Here is a 20,904-nt window from a genome sequence, read left to right as displayed (position 1 = left end):
CCCCGCGTCCCCCGCCGCCCGGCTCCGGCCCCGCATCCCGGGGCTCCTGGCTCCAGCCGCGGCCGGACTGTAGTGCCGCCAGCCACATCCAGGCACCGCAGTAACGGGGCAGGGAGGGGGTGTTGGAGAGAGGGCAGGGGAGTTCCAGGGGCTGTCAGGGGACAGAGAGAAGGGGTGGTTGGATGGGGCAGGGGTCCCTGGGGTGGGAGGAGGTGTCAAGGAACGCGGGGGGTTGGATGGGGCAGGAGTTCGGGGGGGGGCCATGATTCCTAACCCTAAGAACATTTGCTAATGTTGTTGATTGTTGTGCAGGGGAGAGGGTGAGAACTGTTCCCATCAGTCTCCTTGTTGTCCATTCCTTTTCCCTTCTTTATTTACAGTGTAACTACAAAATAGTTTTCAATATTTCTGAGTATATAACATATGCCGTCAAAAGCAGGACTACCAAAAGTGTTAAAAGTGTTAAAAATACTGGTACATGTCTTCCTATTCATTAAATAAAATACTGTTTTACTGTTCTACTAATGTGTATATTTTCTTTAAGTTAAAAAAAGTTAAAAATTTAATTTTTTTAAAATAGCACCAAACTTTAAGGGTGCGGCTTATAATCAGGAGCGGCCTATACTCGGAACAATACGGTATGTACCTGCTCTAGTGGGAGGAAGGCTGCTAATGAACTTCCTCAATTATGAGCCTTTTGAAGCCATCCCCCTGGGGAAATAGGCATACACTAGTTAGACCAAAGGACCAAAAAAGACTTTTGAATAAAAGCCTTATTCTTAAACTTACTCCTTCCTGATCCAGAAAACAGACAGGACCTCTGGTCCACAGTGGGCCCCAATCCTTAGGGGAGGATTGCAAGGACTTTGCCTATGAGGCCTACTAAGACTGTGTGCTGGTTCAGATGAAAGCTGATGGACTTGTAATTGCAAAGAAACCCCTATGGTGAGGTGATATCCAGTAAGCTTTTTAGCATGTGTGTAGGTTGTTTTTCATAAGTTCTTTGTACTTTACTTTAAGAATAAAGTACTCTTGCTTAAAAAGAACCATGAGGGAATTTATATCTCTAGCAATCATTCTGTTAGTCTCTGAAGAGAAAGCAAGCAGGTCTTTTTAGGCAGGCTGTCTTAACTGGTCAGTAGGGTTGCCAGGCATCTGGTTTTCGACTGGAACACCTGGTCGAAAAGGGACCCTGGCAGCTCTGGTCAGCACTGAGCCAATAAAAGTCCAATTGGCGGTGCAGCAGGGCTAAGGCAGGCTTCCTGTCTGCCCAGGCTCTGCGTGGCTCCAGGAAGCAGCCCGCATGTCTGGCTCCTAGGTGAAGGGGTAGCCATGGGGGCTCCGCATGCTGTCCCCATCCGAAGCAGTGGCTCTACAGCTCCCATTGGCTGGGAACCACAGCCATTGAGAGCCGCGGTGGCAGCACCTGCGGGCGGGGGCATCTGTGCGCAGAGCCTCCTGGCCCCTCTGCCTATGAGCCAGACACTTTCTGGAGGCCCCTGAGGTAAGCACCGCCTGGCTAGAGACTGCACCCTGACCCCCCTCCCACACCCCAACCTCCTGCCCCAGGTCAGAACCTCTTCCTGCATCATAACTCCCTCACAGAGTCTCACCCCTCACCCCCTCCCACACCTCAACCCCCTGCCCCAGGTCAGAACCCCCACCCAGAACCCCTGATCCCCAGCCCCACCCCCTGCCCCAGCCCAGAATCCCCTCCTGCACTCTGAACCCCTCATTTATGGCCCCACGCCAGAGCCTGCACCTTCAGCCAGAGCCCTCACCCCCTCCTGCACACTAACTGCCTGCCCCAGCCAGGTGAAAGTGAGTGAGAGTGGGGGAGAGCAAGCAACACAGGGAGGGGGGATGGAGTGAGCGGGCCTGGTTCCTTGGAGAAGGGGTGGGGCAAAGGTGTTCGGTTTTGTGCGATTAGAAAGTTGGCAACACTACTGGTCAGTATACAGTAAAGGCAGGGAAACTGTGCAGGCTGGACATACCCTGGTCAGAAGAGAGTCAGATGCAGGTCTGGCTGGGGAGCAGGAAGCCTGAGTGGCCACTGTTGCTGGACCACTGAGGGGAAATAAAGGTGCAGTTGCCCTGAACTATGACAGTAGTTACTGTGTCAATCTAGGTGTTGGTCTTCTATAGCAATAGGAACTCAAAGCCTTCAGCCTCACTGATTTTCAGAAATGCCACATCAGACACCATACCTGACCATCAGAGTGCAAAACCATCTTTGCAGCTAAATTGTTTAGGCTTCATGAGGAACTGTCAACTGAGGTAAACAGTTACATAAAACACTAACAAACCAAAATGAATCACATTTATGTCTCACTGATGTTAGTAAAGAGGAAGCCCAGAATAACATGTCATATTGCCTAGTTCTGGTAACTCCCAAAGAACCTGAGGCAAATGTAGAGGCAGAAATCTTAATGGTGGCAACAGACTTGCTATTTTCAGCTACTTTAGCTATATACTGTATGTCATAAACAGTTAGTTAAGGGTTAAGGTTTTTGTCTACCTGTAAAGGGTTAACAAGCAGTACCTGTGGACACCTGACCAGAGGACCAATCAGGGACAAGATATTTTCAAACCCTGTGGAGGTTTTTTTTTTCTTGTTCTTTGTTTTCTTAGAGAGTCTCTCTTGGGAATTAAGAAAGTCCAGACATCTTAATCAAGTCCTCCCAGGTTTCTGCAACAAATTCTTTTATTCAAGCTAGTGAGTATTAGCAAGGAACTAGTATTCTTATACTTTTATTTCTGTATTTGCAACTCTGTGTTTTGCTATAGAATTTCTTTAAGTCTGTACTGTGATTGCTTTTACTGAGAAAGAAAGGAGGGGGAATTCTCTCCAGAGATTGATAAGTTTAGACCCTGTATATTGTTCCAATTTGGTTACAGAGACAGTGACTTTTCTTTTTATTCTTTAATAAATTATTTTCTATTAAGGACTTGGTTGATCTTTCTTTGGGTGGATCTCAAGGAAAGGGGAGGGGGAGGTATCCCTCTGTAGTTAAATCCCGGTGTCTCTCCTAGGAAAAGGGAGGGGGGAGGAAGCAGGGGGGAATGGTTTATTTCTCCTGGGTGTAAGAACTCCATGGATTTGGGGCTCTTGGAATCCCCTAGGATTTTGGGGAAGGACTGTGTCTCAATCCACATATCTGATTGAGTGGTGGCAGCTTTTACTAGATCTAAACTAGGATTTTAGTTTAGAGGGAAACCAGTGCAGGTCCCCACATTGGAACCCAACAGCTCTAAGTGGGGGTGAGACCTATGACACTGTACAAGCAAAATTGCTTTAAAAAAAGTGAAAAAATCATATGATGCTTTTCACTAATTTGCACAGCACTCATATATATCTCTTTTGCAATATTACTGGAGGACAGGAAGTTATTTACAAAGAAGTGTGCACATTTTGTTTTTTAAATCAATATGATCTACTATTAAAGGAGAGAAAGTGTGAATATAATTATATGCTCATTGCAATAAAATGTGTATATCATAATACACCATCATGCATTCTGTACATGCCACATATTGTGGAGGAAACATATTTCAGAAATATTGGAGAGCTTTTTAAAAGTTATATGAACTATAAGTTATATGTTCAAATATCAAGACGACAGAAATTAAAACTAATAATGCATTGAAAATACCACTAAAATTGCCTACAGTTGTTCCTGGTAAATAAAAATATCATAATATATGACAGGGTGCCATGATGTATAAAGGATTTATCAGCATACATTTTGGATGGCCACAGACTGGTAATCTGTTTACTTTTATATAGTTTTCTAAACTATATTGTATTTAACTTGCTAGTGATGTTGACCTACAGAGAAATGAATGACTTTTAAAGGATACAAAATTTTACATGAAGAGAAACAGCAGTACTATAATGTTTTTCTACGAAGGCAACTCACACTTTGAAAAAGCCTCAAAATTGGCCCTAAATGTAACCCTAAATTCCCCTAGCACAGGGGTGACATAAGGCAATAGGAGATTTCATACATTAAATTTCTACCATCCTTTGTTCAGATGAAACTTGTCATTACACCTCTACCCCGATATAACGCTGTCCTCGGGAGCCAAAAAAAATCTTACAGTGTTATAGGTGAAACTGCATTATATTGAACTTGCTTTGATCTGCCGGAGTGCTGGAGCCCTCCTGGAGCACTGCTTTACTGTGTTATATCCAAATTTGTGTTATATCGGGTCAGATTATACCGGGGTAGAGGTGTACTTCATCCTTGTAGCTAATCTCTATTTTGTTTCTACCTTTATTGTCTTAAAAAAACATTTATAAAAAGTTATGCAATTATGCATCATTCATGAGCTGAAATGCAGTCATGGTCAATTGATTAATTTCTCCACCATTAGACAGTCAGGAAAATACATGGCAGTAACAGTACAATGTGTAATTTGTAAAGCCAATGACTTTCCTAAAACATAGTATAATAATCAAAACCATATCAAGCTTTACTTTAAAAATACACACTCAGCTGCTTCTAACAGGGAAAGAGATTGTGGCTTTAAAAAGTACTGATTTGAGCCCTGTTTTTGTATTTGATCTAAGTTTAAAGGCAACAAATAAATCACATTTATTACTGTATGTACATTGCAGACAGATAGTAATCAATAGAAAAACTTATTGGGAGCAAAAATAAATGACCGGCTATCAAAAAAGGTCTTAATGATTACAGCTCTGGTAACAAGCAAATACATGATGTAATTAAAAGAACTATATTTTGCACTTATACATCACCGAGGACAACAACATATTTAATAAATATTAAGTTAGCTTCAGGACACCCCAATTAAAACATATATGCAGCCATTTCTGAGATGAAACAGCAATGGTTTACCAGTCTTTGGGAATGGAAACTGACATCACAGAGGGAGTTTAAGAAAGTAGTAGGTAATACCAAATTTGAATTTGATTAGCAGTGATACCCTTCTTTTTGTGAAACAGCCCTGTGATCTTTGACTACACATGGTCAGGAACTTTGCTTTACAAAATTCTCATATGCTGAGATGAGGACAGTGATAGAAAAGAAGGGATGCTGAACAATATAATGTCATCAATCCCAGAACTCAAATATTAAATTTGGAATATCAGATGTGGAAAGGAATACTTGCAAAGAGTTCGCTAACAGTCTAGAGACAGGGGAGTCACGTGACTGTCATGGTGCAGTGAGTGAGCAGACTCAGGTTGCTCCCACTTACCCCTTTCTTAGTTTTCAGGAACTTTTTCAGCAGAGCCCTCATGTAAGGCCCTACATCTTTCATTAAGTCCAGGAGAGCAGGGGAAAGGTGAGACTAGAGCAGAAGGGGCAGAGCAGAGAAGATTAGAGCAGACAGGCTTTCCTCCATGCCACCTATTGGAGCAAGACTGTCAGCATTGCTGGAGGTGAATGAGAGGTCCATCTGCCTCCCTGCTGGGACACACACGGTGAAAGGCTGTGGCTTCACCCCCACATGCCTCCCTCCTTCCCTAAATTCCCTGGAAAAGTGGTAGCAGGAGACAAGTTCTCTTTATTTTCTGGGAAGACAAAAAAGGATAAATGAAGAGGTGGCCCATCCTTACTGCCCCCAGAGGACTGCAAGGAGTTGCTATATCATCTTCTTCCCTTCCCCCCAAACTCAGTGGTACAGTAGCAGCAGGAGGTACACTGTTCTCTCAGAAATATGAAAAGTGGGGTGACTGGAATTGCCATCTACTCCCTTGGATGGTCACAGGGCCGTGGCTGTGCCAGAATACAGTGGCCAGGACAGAGGGGTAACAGCAAGTGGCCTCACAGTTAATATGTCCATTCCAGAAATGTGGGCAGCGTTTGGCAACTCTGGATGAAAAAAACACACAGGGGGAAAGAGGAGGGAAAGAAAATAAGATAATATGCAAACCAATGGGCTGGAGTCAGAAGACACAGGTTTAACTGTGGTGCTGGAAACCCATTTTATCAAGTTTGAAAACAAAATAAAGGACAAAATGGACACAAGGAATAGTCAAATAAACAAACTAGTAGTAGCCATTACAGACATGGACTCTAGGATTGCCAGTACTAAGGAGGACATGCAGGGTTGGGAGGAAAGACATGGTTCCGGAGTCTCAACTCAAAGCACTGACTGAAAAAGTGGAAGACTTGGAAAATAGGGGTCATGGAAAAAATATTAAGATTCTAGGGCTGCCAGAGGGGACCAATAGAAAATACCCTATAAAATACTTTGAAGCATGGATTTCAAAAGCTTTGAATCTGTTGGTCAAATCAGATAAAATTAACTTTGAAAGGGTGCAGTCGAATGGGGGATACCAGCGCATAACAGAAATTTGACTACACCATATCCTGTCATAGTATGGCAGGGACCAGGTCTTGATTCTTGACCCTGCCAGGAAGTTGAAAGAGAGAGGCGTGGAGGGCAACTGAGTCTCTTTCTATCAAAACTATTATATGGATGCCTGGAGGAAAAGAAATGAATTTACAGACGTTCACAAACAGCTCCATAGGAAAGAGTTTTGATTTGCATGTTTTACCTCAGCATCCTGAAAGAATATTAGGTGGGTCAAACTCACACTTTTTATACACCAAGAAAAGCATAAGGGTTCCTGAACTCAATCCTGAAACCAAGCACAGGAGACCAAGACGAAGTGGGGACTAATAATATTCAAGTTGCATACAATTTAATCAAGGGCTCTATAAGTATCAAAAAGGGAAATTAGAATGACTTTGGAATGTAACAAAGCACAATTGTTATACTTGATTAGGAAAATAGAGCTTAAGCGGCAAAAGTCATCAGAACGATTTGTATGTTACGTTTATTAGGAATATTGTTAAGTAATAGCTTTAAACAAATAATGGGACAGGAGTTAATGCTAGGAAACTTTGCAGATATTAAGTATACCAGAAAATACATTATGAACTAAAATGAAAAATAGAATGTTTGAAATATATGGTTTAAGGTTATATGTTACAGTTGGTAATGATATTAAATGTAAATACAGGGAAGCTGATGAAATAAATGCTATATATTAACAGATGTTTGAGGGCTGTGGGTCGAAGAAGAGGGGGAAGGTACTATGTGATTGTGACAATATTGAATGTATTGAAAAATGGGATAAAAATATCAGGAACCATCTGGGAGGTTCTTCATATTTTTCTCCAAAACTGCCCAAACATATGCTAGGATAGCTCTGATTTTTTATATCAAAATTCTTGTACATTGAAATTCTTAATGTTAGAATTGGATTAATACATATCTTGGACGATATTCCTGTATTCATAAAAATAAAGATTAAATCTTTCATTAGCCGGGAGGTGAAAGTCAACTGGAAACCCCACAGACCCATGTTTGGGACCCACAAAGCCCAAACAATATCCAATGTCTTCTGGAATGGCGGCTGAAGCATGAAAGGACATATGAATCTTTAGCACATCTGGCACATAAATATCTTGCGACGTTGGCTACAACAATGCCATGCGAATGCCTGTTCTCACTTTCAGGTGACATTGTAAACAAGAATCAGGCAGCAGCATCTCCTGCAAATGTAAACAAACTTGTTTCTCTGAGCGACTGGCAGAACAAAAATTACAACTGGGTAGACTTGTAGGCTCAAAAGTTTTACATTGTTTTATTTTTGAATGCAGTTACTTTTTGTACATAATTCTACATTTGTAAGTTAAATTTTCATGTATTAGGTGAGTTGAAAAACACTATTCTTTTTTACAGTGAAAATATGTGTAATCAAATAAATCTAGAGTGAGCACTGTACACTTTGTATTCTGTGTTGTGATTGAAATAGATATATTTTAAGAAAACATCCAAAATATTTAAATAAATTGCATTTTATTATTAACAGTGCGATTAATCACGATTAATTTTTTTAATCACTTGACAGCCCTATTCTAATAGGGAAGGTACCTACTTTGGTCTTGATTCAAGAATGTTCTTTACCCTATGCCAAACTATAAAGCATGTAAGTAGTCCTGCTGGAGCCAATGTTAAATGCTTAAAGTTAGATACGTGGTTAAGTACCTGTTGAGCCTCTATTTGTGGAAAGAAATCCCATTTGTTCACCTCCTTAAGTGCAACATCATTTTAAGTGCCCTGATTTAACAGGATGCATCACATGCAATTACTTCCTGCTATTTTAATCTGATGTCTAACATAAGTGAATCAATTTCTGTCTTATGTGACCTATTTGTATAAGCCATTTCTCTTGTAACAGCTTTACCATTGTAGCTAGAAACCATGAGCTTCAGGACCCCACGGGTCTTGAGCATGGGTCTGCGGAGTTCCTAGTTGATTGTCACCTCCCTGTTCCCTCCCAGCAGCTCATTACTAGCCGACCAAGTGATGAGAACATGAAACCTGAAGCTACATCAGGGCAGCCTCCCCTGGACCCTAATTGGAGGCATACCAGGACCTCTGATTGGTCAGGGATTCCTGTTTAAAACACAAGAGAGGCCAAGGAAGTTGTCAACCAAATTGGGCTCTACCTGGCTGCTACATTGAACCCTGCCTTCTTCCTGATGCCTGAGTTCTGGTTCCCTGCCTTGCTCCTGGTTCCTGCTTTCCTGACCTGCTCCTGGTTCCAGCCTTCATACCTTGGTACTGATTCTTGCCCCTGATCTCCAACTCTGATTCCAACCTCTGGCTCAGCTCCTGACTCTGATTCCAGCTCTGACCCTTGGCACAAATCCCAACTCTTGCCTCAACCACTAGACCTGACCACCTATATCTCGGCCCCAACTGTTTGTGAAGACCAGTGACTACAGATGTGGCCCCGGAAAGGAACAAGGATGAAGCCAATCAGTTAACCTCAGCTCTGAGAAGAACCAGGTTTGCCCAAGTGGGCTGCCTGCCTCCAGATGGACAACCAAGCACTGCAGGCTCAAATTGCATAATTGACTGCTGAGAACCAACTGTTGTGGAAGCAGGAGAGACACCTGCACATTGAGAATACAACACTGCAGGCATCATCCACATTATCTGTGCCTATTAGAATGGGTGATAAATGGAAAATGGAGTTTAGGACTTATTATGGCCACTTCATGTATTCAGTAATGACATTTGGCCTAATGAATGTCGTGGCCACTTTCCAACATTTCCTCAATGATGTGTTATATGGTATTGTCATAACAGATAGTTAAGGGTTAACAAGCTCAGTAACCTGATGAACACCTGACCAGAGGACCAATCAGGGGACAAGATAATTTCAAATCTCTGTGTTCCTTGTTGGGTCTTTGTTCTCTTTTTGGATCTAAGAGAGGCCAGACATATTCTTCAAGTTCTCCAAGTTTCCTGAAGTATTTTCTTCTATTCAGTCTAGTGAGTATTAGAAAGGCAGACTAGTCTTATAATTTGATTTCTACATTTGCAATTGTGTGTTTGCTGAAGAAATATCTTTATTTCTGTTTGCTGTTACTTTGATTATTCTGAGAAAGGAGGGGTTGGGGGGAGAGCCTCTCCAGGTTTATAAGTTAGACCCTGTATTTTTCCATCCTGGTATTACAGAGATAGGGTACTTTCTTTCTTTCTTTCTAATAAAATCTTTTCTTTTTAGAACTTGATTGATTTCTTCCTTGTTTGGATTTTCAGGGGAAAGGGATGGGGGAAAAGTGAATCCCTCTTTGTTTTGATTCAAAGAATTTGAATCCAGGTATCTCTCCTAAGCACTAGGAGAGGGGAGGGGGGAAATGGGTTGTTTCCCTTTGTGTTGAGATTCAAGTTTGAATCTGTGTTCCCCAGGGAGAGTTTTGGGGGAACAGGGAGTGTGTCAGACACTTAAAACTTGACTGGTGGCAGCAAGAACCAGATCTAAACTAGGATTTTAGTTTAGAGGAGTCCATGCAGGTCCCCATCTTGTGAACGCTAAAGTTCAAATTGGGGAATAAACCTATGACAGGTATATTAGACAAATAATTGTAGTCTATCTTGATGATATGCTCAGAGCAGCATAATTTCCACATAAAGATGGTCCCAGAGATACTGTGTCACAACATGGCCTTTATGCTAAACTAGAAAAATGTGCTTTTGATCAAACGACTATAGAGGTCCTGGGTTTAGCTGTCTCCTAAGCAAATTAAGATGGATCCGCTCAAGGTCCAGGCTATTTGTGACTGGGCTACACCTTGAAATGTCCATGACCTGAAAAGTTTTCTAGGCTTTTCATGTTGTTTCATCTCACATTTCTCAAAGTAGATCACACCTGTCATGGACATACCATGCAAGAATGTTTAGTTCCATTACCCTCCTGAAACCCAAATAGCTTTTGGGCAATTAAAGCTAGCCTTAACCACTGTTTCTACCACAGGTGCTGAAACTGCCCCACCCCTGCCTCAAAGTGGCTTCCATTATATACAGAGATTACAGTTTGGTTCAATGGCTCTCAGCTCTCCCACTATAAAAATTGTTCCAGTGGCACTGGCTACTACCCTGGCTCATCCATATGCCATACAAGCTTTTGTTGTAGAAGCAGGTGCCTCTGGTATGGCGATTAAAGTGGTATTCTTGCAAAGCAATGGGGAAGCCAACCAGATTTTACATCCCTGTGCCTATTACTCCCAGAAACTCACCCCTGCAGAACATGAATCCCCACCAAAACAGCCTTCAAGGAATGGCATCTTTACGTCAAGGAAACCCAGCATCCAATCCAGATTTTTATTGATCATAGAAATTTAGAATACCTGTGCAAGTTTACAGCACTGAATCAGTGACTTCCGTGGGCCTGTAATGGTGTGGCAGCCATGTCTCACAAGTGCCTCTTCTGGTTGGGTGTGTCTGAAGTCTTTAACAGTCCCAGCCATGGTATCAGACTGTACCCCTAGGCTAGGGCTTCCTTCCTGTAGGCAATGGTTTCACCCTCTCTGGGCCCTTCTGGTCCCAGCTCTCTAGCTGGGCCTTTTAACAGTTCAGACTCCCTTCTGGGGGTTTATTAATGTCCAATTGTAAGCCACTTCCCCAGTGGCCTATGGGGGTAACCCTGGCCCACCCACTACCCCTGGTCCCAGCCCAGGGACCCTAAGAATAGCAGCCACACAATGCTATGTCCCTTTAACTAAACTGCTTTAAGTTCCCTGGACCACTTACCTGCAGACCCCGCCTTCACCAATGCTTCACCTTTACCTCAAGGCTCTTCTGCATTCAGTCCCAGCAGCCAGCCAGGTGCTCTTTCTTGCTCCTCCAGTCCCAGCCAGCACTGAACAGTTCATGGTGCTACAGTTCCCTTTACCCAGCCAGGAACACCATCTGCATTCCTCTGGCTCCAGCAAAGAATTGTCTCTGGCTCTGCAGTTCCATTTTTATCTCTCTCTCCTGGGCCCTGTTTGGCTGCTTACTGCAGTATCTCTGATTGGTTAGCCCTTTGCAGTCTCTCCCTGATTGGCTGCTTCCTCCTCAGTCTCTCCAGGCTGCTCAGAGGACTTAGCTTCACTGCTCCTTTCCTGGCATGGGTGTAGCAGTGCCCTAAGGCCTCCAACAGGAGCTTCCAGGTCTAGTCTACCCTGTCACAGGGCCTTGTTCTTTTCACAGTTCAACTTCATTATCTCCTACCATCCCAGAATTAGAAATGGCAAAGCTGCCATTTAATATTCTCCAGAAAGGAGAATATTACACTGATCAAAAGAGCCAAGCCCAGAATCATCTCATATACTTACACCCCATAATTTCCTGAAAGCTGCCATATAACAGGACTTATTTTCTTTAATCTGTTCTGTCTCTGCTTCAAAATACCTTCTGATGAGTTAGCCACACTAAACAAAGAGCCACACAACACTCAGTAGAGAGTTATGTTTGTGAAAGGATGCATCTATGTTACACTGGTCCCCCAAGCATGGGGGGACAACAACAATGCCCCAAATGCCTTCTACAACACAGTCATTTCTTGCTTCCTGTAAAATGTGCACTTGTGCCAGGGCATCACACTGTAAACCCTTTGGCCTCCCTCAACCAAGGACTAGGTGGGGTTATCACAGATTTTGTTGTAAAACTGCCAGAGTCCAATGGGTTTATAACAATCCTGACAGTTGTGGACCTTCTTTCAAATTCTTTGGGGCAGGAACTCCATTGTATATCTGTACAAGGATTAGCACATTTTAGGCAGTACCACCATACAAATAGTAAAGAAAATTACATTATTTTTATTGTATATAATACAATAAAAATAATGTAATTTTCTTTACTATCCCAGTTTTCCAGATGGACTATGAGGCACAAAAAGGTTAAGTGATTTGTAAGTAACACCGAGAGACTGTTGCAGAATTTGAAAGACAACAGTCTTTGGATTCTTAGCCATGCTCAAGCTCACAGATCACTGAGGTCCTTTACAGCAGGGGTTCCCAAACTGTACATGTACCCCTTGGGGTATAAAAAACCATCTGAGAGAGGATACGTGGAAGAAATTGTGTAATGGTGGTTTTATTTATTAATTATTTTATGTATTGCATTTTCATAATAGGCTATTCAGACAAAGCTTTAAAACTGTGGGAATTTGTCATATAAAATGCAGTAAGTTAATTTACCTCAAGATATACCAATGAGAACAGATACACAGAGATGCGGACATACAAAGCCCTCACCTCCAATCACTGTACAGCATGGGTTCAGTTGCCCAGCAACTGTCCAGACTAACTGAGCTCAGAACTTTTTATTTTTTCCGGTTGTATATGTCACACTATAACTATATCTGTATGTAACAATGAAATATGGACAGATGGTTAAAACAGGTAGCATAAAGAACTAAAAAAGTACCAGTGATGAGAAGGCTAGGGGTACGTGAGCAGCTGGTTGATCTGGAAAGGGGTATGCAATAAGAAAAGTTTGGGAAACTCTACTTTATAGTGTACTGACAGTGGACTTAAGACTCTCTCTTCCCCACAAATCACATTTACTCGGGCACTGTGCAGGGAGGATCTGAAACGTAGTGGCTTGAATGGGAAAGCAGCTTCTCTGTAGGTATCAGTCCAGCCAGCAGTCATAGTGGCATTTAAGGGTCCTACAAACAACCTGTACCTGAGACATAGGTTTGTGGATCTGCATAGTGGCTGATCCCATGTTCCTGCTCAGCTTGTCATGACATCTAAGGGGAGAAAACCTATAGAATGTAATAAGAATTAAATTTGTGTTTTTCCATAGTGGTTCCATGCTGCTGTTGAGATGCACACTGTATCCTACTCATAGCCTGCTCTTATGAGTCTGACTCACCAGTGGCCATACCTATAGTGATTCTGTTGCATTTAGAAGATCTTTAATCATGAGGGAGCCAGATGCAACAAGTTGTGAGTTCTGTTATCTACCATTCCACCTGACAACACAAAGGCAGAATTATTGAAATAACAGAGTCAAACTTTTCATCCGTGGTTAAGATAAAATACCTACCCATTACTGAGCACGATGGGGGTTTTATTTTGGAGACACTTCACCTTTCATCCCTGCTATATCAGATATTTCTTAGACATTTCCAAACCTCAGCTGATGGAGTAAAACAGAGATTATATAAACATTAAAACTCTATGTTTCACATACTGTGAAATCTGTATAATCTGTGGACAAGCTGGTCATGCTCATAAACTTCGCAAAGAATGCAAATAAATATGATGCAGTAAAATATTCCACCACTGGTACTGTCTGATGAGTCATTGATGTTCAGGGATATTATTAGACAAGGGGAAAAAAGGTTTATTTTATAAACATGAACTTTTTTTGTATCACAAATTTTGCAAATTTGTCATATAAGTCATGATGTTTGAAAATTAGTAACTGAAAAAAATAAATAAGGGCAAATTCCATCATTTAATAGGTGCACATATCTCTCATTAAGAATCACTTTCACTGAAATAAAGACTGAATTTTGCTCCAAGAAAGGAATGTTTCACTTGTCATTAGACTTGTGTAAAACCACACCATTTGTTAAGTACTATAATTATATATAATATTTAATACAAGATGTGGGTGAGAAACTCTAAGTAGCCATCTCCCAAAAAAGAAACCTACCTTATTAGTAAGAACACAAACTCTCTCTCTTGGTGAAGTACGGTCTAAGTGAAATCTTGGCCTCATTGTCAAAGAGTTCCACTACTGATTTCGATGGGGCCAGGATTTCATCCCTAGAGTCTGTGTCCGTGTTTTTACTCATTATCAGAGAGCAGAGACTAATTGCTTAGGCCCACAGTGGACAATATGACCTGTTGCACTAGAACAGCAAGAAAAAAGGGCCTTGTTCATACTTTTATGATAATGAGGATTAAATATCTAAAATGGCCTAAATTAAACAAGAATAGGACAAAATTTATTTGGACATTCCCCAATTCCCCAACACTCGGTGCACTTTTAACAAGCAAAACAGAACAAATTGGTTGCTGTCATTTTAAATGGCTGAGTTCACATGTCTCAATTAAACAATGTTTGAACATTTTTTTGGACCAAACAGCAAAACTTTCTTTTTCAGTTTATTATTTTGTTTAGATGATCATTAATAGGGATTTTGAAAATACTGGTGTAACAAGGTGATCTGCCCCTTTAACTGACAGGGTACTTGAGGCCAGGATAGGGAACTAGGGGGCTAGTACTAGAGGGGCTTAAATCTGAGCCACCATGCCACCTGTGTGCACTGCCCAGCTCCTACCCTTGGGGTTTGGGACGCCGATTGCATGGTTCGCCTAGGGCACCAGTTGCTGGCAGTTAGTCTAGGGTCGCCCCTGTAGGGTGGAAATGTCACATGTTTACAAAAATATGCACACAAGTTGAGAGAGAGAGAGAGAGAGAGAGAGAGAGAGTGTGAAAACTGTTTGATGGCAAATCCTGAAGTTCTTTTTATTCATTCAACCACAGAACATTCCCAGTAAGATCAGTGTCAGTGGAATCTTCCTTACAGTGCTCCACTAGTATATTTCAACTTTACTTCATCCCAGAGATGGAGAACAAGATCTTCCCAGATGAAAAGCCAATTCCTTCTCTATGCTATTTCAATTTGACCTCTCAACTCAGTCTGTCAAAGGGGAACTAGTTGATATTAGTTGTAATTAAAATGGTGGCTTTGTGATGTGGATTCTGGACATGTGACTTGGTATGTATGTGACCATAAAAATCTGATGGAGCAATCTAAAAAGTACCAATCCCCCTGATGCATGGATTTTTAATATAAATTAGAATGTTTATTTTTTAATTGTTTTGGTATAATAATATAGCATATATAGAATGGAGATGCAGTATTTAGTCAAAAAGAGTTCAATGTATCTCAGTCATGTTTCTGAAATTTAAAAAGCTGCCTAGTACAGTCTAACTATATCAATTAAAAAAAGAAAGGAGATATTTATATGTCAACTTATAGACCAGATTAACATTTTTATTGTGATAATAAATAAGCTTTTTTGTAAAAAATAAATTTTCTTTTCAGGTAAAAGTAAAAAAAAAAGTTAGCTATTTTAGGAATTTAGAAACTAGGGCATTTTGACAAGGGACTTAATAAAGGTGGCTCTTTATTCTTCCCATCGGAACTGTAAACATAATAGCCTATTCAATTGCCACTACCCCTCAAGCACTCTCATTAAAGCTCACAATTGTCAGGCCTGATCATTACTTGGATGAGAAACCTACAAGGAAAATCCAAGTACAGCAAGAAGTGATGGTGTTAATTCAGTTACTGGCAGTTTTCTTTCCAAGTCAGCATTGAACCAATGTTCTAAAGTACTGTTAGGGGAACTCTGGTCCTATAAGTGACATATTTCTTCAGATGAGGTGGAAAAAAGGTTCTGACCATTTGTAGTTATTAAAGTTCCCAGTGCACTTGTAAATCCTACACTGAAAGAGTCAGCAGAAGTGAGAATGACTGACACAGAGAACTGGTACCATTTACTATGTAATTCTATTTTTAGCACTGAAACAAATGTTGATAGTGTGCTTTCACTAAATTCTCAACTTCAGATGGGCTTGCAGTGAGAAACCAAAATATTCTGTATTATTCATCATTATTAAAACTGTACTACAAATACCACAAACAAATCCCAAACACTATCATCAATACCACAAAGAAATCCCAAACACTATCATCATTATATGATTCCAGGAATGTCACTGTGTGTCACTCTGAAGCCTAAAAATGTCTTTAGAGTCAGTAGGAAGCAGTGGAACAGCTACCAGTATAGTTAAGAGCTTTTTTTGTTCATAATATCACCAGGCTGAATTATCAATGAGATTTGCAGTCTGTTTACTATCCAGCTTTTAAGTGCTCATTCTGATTTTACGAATTATGCCTGTGAGGTGTACAGCTACACAAGTGTAAACTACACAGTAACACATGCATCTTTGCCATGCTAAGAATCCTAAAACATTGTGATATCAGAGGTAACTCAACCAATCACTACCTTTGCACTACAGCTAATTTGCATGCAACAATTTTATCGGTTGTAGGAGGGAGACTACACAGATGCTGGATTACTTGGCCCAACTGCCACATGCACAAATCAACACAAATTTCCCAGCAACCGCCTAGACACAAATCAACACACACCTACATAAATGCAAACACACAACCCCTCACCACAGCTCCCACCTCCCATTTGCCACCCACACAACTCTCCCTGAACATAAACCACGCACGATACCACTCTCAGCACACATTGCCTCTCACCACAGCACACATCCCTCATTTGCCACCCACACAATTTAACACACATCTCCCAGCACAACCTCCCCTATAGATAAATCAACACAACCAGTATACACAATTACCTCAAACACACACCCATTTGCCACCACACAAATTCATAGAAGTCTTTTAGCCTTTTACCATCAAGGAACCCACAAAATACAGTCTTGCATGTGGTAATTATGTAGCATTACTCCAAAAAGTCATAGTAATGTGTCTAAATAAATTAGTAGCCTGTAGCAAGCTTAGTATTACAGTTAGTGAAAATAAGCAATCTTATTTATTATGCTAATAAATATAACCTAACATGAAACTGGAAGTTTTATACATAGAAACTGCTCATCTAACCCTACCTATGTAAATCTTTCTTGAGCATCTTAATTATTTACAAATATACATTTGTATTGTGTTGTGACCTGTCAGTATCTGATGTCAGCTCTCAACACCAACTCTTGCTGCTGGGTTACTGGGATGGCCTTGGGAGTCTCTCACTTTTTCTGAGGACTGTCTCCCTCCAGAGCTCAACATGAATTACTTACGTGCAGAGCTTCCGTGACTAGGGACACCAAGTTGAGCTTTTTTCAGCCTCTTCAGGTTTCCCTCTCAGAGCTCTACTAACCCTTCTTAAGTTAGTCTCCCTCTCCAATAAAGCCTGGCAAGACCTTCTGTCTGACCTTCAGACTCCCTTTTCCTTGTGACTGCCTTGTCATAGTTTCTAGATTTCTCTCTCTCGAGATCCACTCTTCAATTGTCACCTTGACCAAAAAAAAAACCAAAAACCCAGAGGCTTCATCCCCTTTAATGATATCACCACAGGTGATGTCACCAGCCCCAACAGTTCCTTCACAACCACCTGCACAATAACCAACCAGTAAACACAATAACCCCAAACATCAATCTATTGAGTCAGTGGAAAGTGAGTGAAATGGCTAAAAATATCATTGAGAGCTCTTTTTGTTTAGAATATCACTATGTTCAATCATCACTGTGATTTGTGGTCTGTTACCACTTTTTTTTTTTTAAAGTTCTGAGGCATTTTCAGCTTCTTTTTACACATAACCTTATGAATTAAACCAGTGCAACAGCATGGGCTTTCAGCTACTGATTTCACCCATAAAGAACTCAGGTGTCACTTTGGAGACTCAGCCGTTTCTATGATTTACTTATTTTAAATCTAGAAAGATTTGCATTGTAATGGAATATTGACCAAAACTGACCACTTCTTTGAATAAATACTTCTATATCAAATTTTAAACGCCAGTCAATGGAAAATCTCATACTTTGGAGATTGGATCTATGGATACTGGCTTTTAGGCATATTCATGATTTTCCTTAATTTTCTTTTCTCTGTAATGTTATTGGGTTTAGTCTTTGCTTCCTAAAGGTATTATAGAGTGACTAATCCAAAAGTAAACTGAACAACAGATTATTAAAAACAAAATGAACAAAAGCCTCCCAACAGAATAGATTTCTTCCCCTTTACACATGTTGAATATCATTCTTGCTGAACTTCCGTTCCACATTTCTGTGTGCTGCAAAATCTGGCCCATTTTTATTTTATTTTCCTAGTTATCATAAAAAAAATTTACGTATTAGTTGACATAGAAACCATGACTCAGGGCTTGTCTACTGCTGCAGCGCTTTAGTGAAGATGCTACCTATGCTAATAGGAAGGATTCCACTGTCAGCATAGGTAATCCATCTTCCCAAGAGGCGGTAGCTAGGTCAGTGCAGAATTCTCCCATCAACCTAGGTTGGCTTAACTGCATCTCTCAGAGATTTGGATTTTTCACACTCCTGAGTGACGTAGTTGTACCTACCTAAATGCCTAGTGTAGACCAGGCCTAAACAGGGACACTACTATGCAGCCTTAGAAGAGAGGACTCTCTTACTTCTAAACATAAGACTTAAAAAGATACAAGAACAGAGCAACACTAAAATTGTCCACACTAAAGCTAGTGACACTGCTGTATGGATACACAGAGATAATTATTGTACATACATGAAGTACTCTGTTGGTTATAAACATTGAATTAAAAGACAACAGGTGTGATTTGTTGAACAAAACTGCAATATCACTATAGGAAAAGTTCATTTTATTACATGTTCATGCTAATTCCCTCCTCACAGGGATCCACCCTCTTGCCTCTGAGCAGCAGTTGTCAGACTTTCAGCAGGAGGTATGGATTTACATAGGCCCCTCGGATGGAGATGTCCAGTACTAGAATTTAGAATATGTGGTGCCTCCACCTAGGTAAATGGCCTTGATACCCCATGTGCTGGCTTTAGAGGTCTCATCTCCAGTAGATTTTACAAAGAACCTCAGAATATCATCCTAACAGCAGCAGTGCTTACAATTTAAACAACTCAACAAACACACTGTAAAACAGCAAACTGAACAGTAAAACAAACATACGGATGTGGCTTTTTTTAAAACAGCAGCATAGATGGTAAAGATCCCTCCTGATTCCAGACTCGCTCCAATCACAAACAAACCCAGGGGGGTGACATGGTTTCTCATCCAAACACTACATATTTTCTAAACAGCCCGAAGGCAAGCACCTGTTTGTGTGTTTCCTCTCTCACTGTGTATGTAAGTATATCATTCCACCAGAAATGATGAACTTGCTGGGCATATTCAGTTTTGAATTTTCTTGAATTAATTTGCTATCATTAATTGAGCAAATTAGATTAATTTTCAGAAAGATTAATTCTTTTTATTTTTAAAGTGACCTTTTAAAATTATTTTTAGAGCCTATATTTATCTACATTTTGTAGAGTGAGCCTGTATTTTCTGCCGAATGCAATATTCTGTAAGATAGCAAACTAATGAAAGGGGATCCAATGCATTGGGCAGTAAATGAGAGAGCCTGTGAGGTGTTTTTTATGGAACAGTGTACATTTATGATGGAATCTATTGATTGACAGATTATAATAATGTTTTTACTGTTATGTTTTTCCTCAGAACAATTCCACTTCATTCTTTTATAAGCTGCATCCATATATTCCCTGTCTTCGGATAAGAATACAGAAGACTGAGAAACAACTCCTGAAAAAATGGGATAGCACAGATAGTTTATTTATTTCAGATTAATTTTTTGCTAAAGAGCTTTTAATACAGATTTTTTTTTGAAACTTAAAACTTCATAACACCAGTGAACTTTATCTCTAATATTTTAACATGTTTCAGGCCTGGTCTACACTGGGGGGGGGGGTGTCGAACTAAGGTACGCAAGTTCAGCTACGCGAATAGTGTAGCTGAACTCGAAGTACCCTAGTTCGAACTAGTCACCCGTCCAGACGCCGCGGGATCGAAGTCCGCGGCTCCCCCGTCGACTCCGCCACCGCCGTTCGCGGTGGTGGAGTTCCGGAGTCAACGGGAGCGCGTTCGGAGTTCGATATATCGCATCTAGAGGAGACGTGATAGTTCGAACTCCGAGAAGTCGAATTCTGCGCGTCGACCCGGCAGGTAAGTATAGACCTACCCTCAGACCAATCCTGGAAAAATCTGCATGACTACCAACATTTTTTGTGAGGAACTGTGGAAGGGATGTTTATTTTCACCTCACGAGGTCAGCCTTCATCTCTGCAGTGCATGTGAGCAGATCAGCAGCTTCTCAGGAAGGGAGTAGGGAGGGAGTAAGCCATTGCTTGTCCTCCAAACCCTGCATGTCCTTTGATCAATGGTTGCAAGTATAATAAATCATTTGACTAGTGACCTCTGGATTATTTAGCAATGGTCATTATAGAGATTTTCATGGCAATGTTTTCTTCCATTATATGTAACAATAATTGTATGGTGAGATATGGCTCAGTCAGGATATCCAATTCACTGCAGTCTCTTGGGAGTGTATTGAAATTCACTTCTTGAATAAGGAACTTAACTTCCTCATACAAAGTCCATCTATGAAAATGATCATCTAATATTTTCAAATGTCATGTCTTGTTCCATTTGCTCAGTCAAGAAAACATGTGCATCCAGTAGCTGCATTTTGATGTTTACTGGCCATTGTAAAATCTAAAAATATATTCCCCAAATATAATGTTTCTCTTCATGTACATAACTTTGGAAATGTCCTCCTCCTTATTCTACTTATATTCATGACAATACTAGAAGTTTGATCCAAAGTGCAAGGAAGTGAATTGTGAGTCAGTTATTGCACAGACTTCAAGGGGCCCTGACTGTACGTAATGAATGGGATACTTGTAAAGCCACTATCTACTACATCATATATTTTAGCACCACTGTCTGTGGCAATCATTGC

General features: G+C 40.8%; 1 protein-coding gene across 10 annotated transcripts in view; it reads right to left on the bottom strand.

The window, feature by feature from the left end:
• Positions 1 to 20,904, bottom strand: part of PCDH15 (protocadherin related 15) — a 771,473-nt gene that overhangs the window by 663,159 nt on the left and 87,410 nt on the right. The window contains exon 1 of one of the 10 annotated variants that reach the window (XM_045024742.1): positions 17,179 to 17,381. The exons of the other annotated variants lie outside the window; for them this stretch is intronic. The gene's annotated coding sequence lies outside the window, so the exon portion shown is untranslated. Of the gene's footprint in view, positions 1 to 17,178; positions 17,382 to 20,904 lie in introns of those variants that run through there. 10 annotated transcript variants of the gene reach the window in all.

This window comes from Mauremys mutica, chromosome 7 (genome assembly GCF_020497125.1).
Source record: "Mauremys mutica isolate MM-2020 ecotype Southern chromosome 7, ASM2049712v1, whole genome shotgun sequence".
Classification (NCBI taxonomy): Eukaryota; Metazoa; Chordata; order Testudines; family Geoemydidae; genus Mauremys; species Mauremys mutica.
Note: the sequence above shows the minus strand (reverse complement) of the source record. Positions and strands in the feature narration are given on the sequence as shown.